Raw genomic sequence first — 4404 nt, forward strand, 5'->3', positions numbered from 1 at the left:
AGAAACAAACAAAGTAGCTAGGCAAAATGTATAATTTATCACTTTTCTTTGACCCACCAGAGACCTGAATGTACAGGGCAAAAACTGACTGAAATCTATGAAATCTGAAATCTCTGAAACCAATTCAAATCTTCAAAAAGAGAAAGGACACAATTAAATGATTATGTGGGCAGAAGCAGTCTGAAAATGATGAGAATTGCTGAGAAAAAAATGAAAATTGTTAAAGAACTAGCAAAGGCTAAAGGTGGTTCAGCAGCATATAGAATCCATAGGGAATATAAATGTATCCAGTTACATGCTCCTCACTGTGAACTTCAGTGGGGGCTCAGCAAACAATTGATAAGAAACTTGAGAAAAAATCCCTTATAGTAAAGGCCAAGGGAAGACCAGCTTCTGCTGGAAACATATGATATAATTCCTTATCTCCTACTTCTAACAGAGAAGCAAAGCTATAAATTGGAGGTGAAGGGCAACAAACAATGTCACCCTTAAGATAGCGGAAGTAAATAGACACACATTTTCTACCTGGGGAAAGGACAGGAACGCATGCAGTACTCAGAAGTATAGCTACAGGAGGAGCAGGCCACACTCTCAAGACTGGTAAAAAGTGGTTGCCCAAGACTGAGGCTTAGTAAGAGTAATGGAGAATGTGCTTCCCCCGTAATACAATAACTAACTACCAGGCTAACCAAATTAAAAACAATCAGCACTGAAATACTCCTATAGAGAAATCTTCTCCAAAACAGAGCAGAAAGGAAAGACCTAGAAATGAATGTGGAACATGAAGCAAAAGAAAATCTCTGACAAATAAATTCCCACTCTAAATAGAAGTAGTCACTAAAGGAATTTAAAGCCTATGGGCTTTGAGGGTAACCATAGAAACAACAATACCCAACAATTCACCTTTACTCCTGAACAAATTAACCTCAAACCTCACAGGAAAAGTCTAGCAAAAGGAAATATATGAAGGAATGTTTATTTCAAAGCATAAATCTTTTTTACTTCAGTTTTATTGTCTTATATATAAGCTTTCCTATTGAAAAAAAAAACCACAATATAATGTGCATCAAAAAAATCAAGAAATCAAAACATTCCAAAAGATACAACAATCAAAGAAACACTCAGATATAGCAGGGAATTTAAAATAACCATGATTAATATGCAAAAGCTTTCATGTGAAAGGTAGCAACATGCATGATAATACAAGTAATTTCAGCCTAGAGTTGGAAACTATAATGCAAACTATAAATAGAGAGAGGACAAGAAGAAAGACTAGAGTTTCATAGATGAAAGCAATGTAATGAGCTATGAAAAAAGCTAATGAATTTTAAGATTGGTCATTAAAGTTTACCAAAACTGAAATATAAGAAAAAATGAATTACAAAATCAGAACTGAGAATTCAAGAAGTGTGAAACAATATCAAACACACTGCATGCGTGCATGCTAAGTCTTTTCAGTCATGTCTGACTCTTTGTGACACTATGGTCTGTGGCTTGCAGAGCTTCTCTGTCCATGGGATTTTCCAGGCCAGAATACTAGAGTGGGTTGCCATGCCCTCCTCCAAGGCATCATCCCCGCATAGGGATGGAACCCATGTCTCCTGTGGCTCCTGCATTGCAGGTGAATTCTTTACCGCTGAACCACCAGGGAAGCCCACCGAACAATCTAATTATATCTAACTGAAATATCAGAGGAGTAGAGACAGAAAAAATTATAGAACTGTTTCAGGAAATAATGGTAAAGATTTTTTCAAAATCCATAACAGTCTCCAAACTTACAGGACAAAACTCATCAGAGAACATCCAGCGTGATAAACATGTATACACATAAACACACACACACACACACACACACACACAACCCTAAATATGTCAGGCTGAAACTATCACAAAAGACAAAGAAAAACTCTTAGAGTAAGAGAAAAAAAAAAGCATTGTATACAAAGAAAGTAATTACAGAAATTTCTTGTCAAAAATCATCTACAATGGAAGAAAAAGAAGTGATTTCCTTAAAGAGCTGAAATAAAATATATTACAACAAAGAATTTTAAACTTAGTGAATGTAGCTCTTGGAAATAAATGAAAAATCAATATTTTGTCATACAAAAAAAAAAAAAAAAGAAATTATCAACAGAGCTGCCTATAAGAAAGGATAATTGTGAGCTGTAGGGCCATGGGCAGAGCTAGAAGCTGATGACAAGATCCCCCTCCTCTGAGCTGATGACCTTCCTACAGTCAGGAGCCAATGGCTAGGGACAAAGACAAATCCTGTGAGCTGGACCAGGAGAAATACAATGCTGATGACAATGTGAAAATCATCTGCCTAGGAGACAGCACTATGGGCAAGTCCAAACTCATGGAGAGATTTCTCATGGATGGATTTCAGTCCCAGCAGCTGTCCATATACACCCTGACCCTGTACAAGCACATGGCCACAGTAGATGGCAAGACTGTCCTTGTGGACTTTTGGGACACAGCAGGCCAAGAGCGGTTCCAAAGCATGCACACCTCCTGCTACCACAAGGCCCATGTCTGCATCATGGTATTTGGTGTACAGAGGAAAATCACATACAAGAACTTGAGCACCTGGTATATGGAGCTTTGGGAGTTCAGGCCAGAAATTCTGTGCATTGTGGTGGCCAATAAAATCTATGCAGACATGAAAATGGCCCAATAGAGTTTCAATTTTGCAAGGAAAGTCTCCTTGCCCCTGTACTTTGTCTCAGCTGCTGATGGTACCAATGTTGTGAAGCTTTTTAATGATACAATTCAATTAGCTGTGCCTTACAAACAGTGCTCCCAGGACTTCATGCACAAGGTTTTGCAGGAGGTTGAGAACATCGACTTGGAGCAGAAGGAGGAGAATATGCCAGACAAAGAACAGCATGGCTGCATCCAGAGCCCATCTCCTTCCTGAGCCACAGGAGGCCTTTCCATGGCCCACTTGGTGGTGAAGGGCAGTTCAGAAGACCCCTACCTCAATAATCCTTCAGCTCTCAGTTGAGACAGTCTTCCAGGCTGTCCCCTGCTATACCTCCTAAAAAACCCAGTTGTCCCATTAACCGCCCCCCCCCACCCCCGCCACAACCTTATTTCTATGGCCCATGAAAGATGACCCTTACATATGGTTCCCTCCCCTGTGGGTTGGGGTCAGTACATAGTACTAACAGGTGTAAGGCCCATACCAGACCCTGGAGCCAAATTAGGGATGGATCCTCCAGGTCATGTGGGACAGTAAAGAGAATCATGGAATATTCTGTGTGTGTTTCATAAATAAAAGGATTTTTAGGTGTCTTCCACCCCCAGTACTCCCGCCCCCCCACCCCCAACCCCCCGCCGAGAACTAATGTCAGGGCCTATTCATTGTATTTCCACCAAAGGGATGATTTTTCATTACTGATATTTTTCCTCTTTAGGCTCCCAACTAAACCAGTAATTTTAAGAAAATGATTTTGAGAAGAGAGCTGTTTGTTCCACAAGTTTTTCTAGAGCTTGTCTGTATATGGCCAGTACTTTGATGAACAGTGAAGCCAAAACCACAGGCCTATTTTCTGTTAACATCAAGTGAAAGCAGGTGACTGGTCTGGCCATACACAGTAATACACAAACATTGTTGTGAACATCAAGGGTCAATACAGCCATATCACAAGGCATTGCATTATAAGAAATTGGCTTTATGAAGCTCCATTTAAAACCCATATTTTAACATAGGAGACTTTTCTTCATTTTTCTAAGGACTAGTGTGGACACTGTACATCTTTGGGTGGCAAGGGCTGCTAAGAACTGTCATGCTGTTTTTCCATTTATCTCCAGGACTTGTTGCTCACTAGAATGCTTTTATGATCTTCTTATACATCATTACCATTAATTATTTTTTATTTACAATAAAGTTTGAATTACATAAAAAAAGAAAGGATAATTGTGATTTTTCAAACAGGATAAATACAATATTAATCAAAAAAGTGTGTCTACATGAAATTTGAAGAACATTAGAAACAGAATAAACTTTAGTTTTCTTATTTTTTCATTGTTCTAAAATATAACTTTCTGTTTATAACCAAAACAGTGGGCAATATCATGTTTTCATCTATTAAAGATGACATGGATTGTCTGCATAGAATATCTCAAAAAAATCTAAGAAATAAACATTTCTAGAATATATGAGTTTAACAAGATTGCAGGATACAAATTTGATAATCAAAAATCAAAAAAATGAAGCATCTTCCTGATTTGGTGTCTGAGAATCTTGACTGGTCTTGCAATTGGGTTCATTACTTTCTTTGATAATATTTCCAGAGAAAACAATGTATGATTAGCCAAAAGGAACCAAAACAATAGTGTGATAATGCTCTATTGCTTAAATGTTGGTTATAAACATAAAAAAAACATATAAAGAACTGCAAC

The 4404-nt window shown here is 38.1% G+C and overlaps 1 pseudogene; it reads left to right on the forward strand.

Annotated features, from left to right (window-relative positions):
• Positions 1-2242: 2242 nt before the first annotated feature.
• On the forward strand, positions 2243-2917 carry LOC128053337 (rab-like protein 2A; annotated as a pseudogene).
• Positions 2918-4404: the final 1487 nt, after the last annotated feature.

This window comes from Budorcas taxicolor, chromosome 9 (genome assembly GCF_023091745.1).
Source record: "Budorcas taxicolor isolate Tak-1 chromosome 9, Takin1.1, whole genome shotgun sequence".
NCBI lineage: Eukaryota > Metazoa > Chordata > Mammalia > Artiodactyla > Bovidae > Budorcas > Budorcas taxicolor.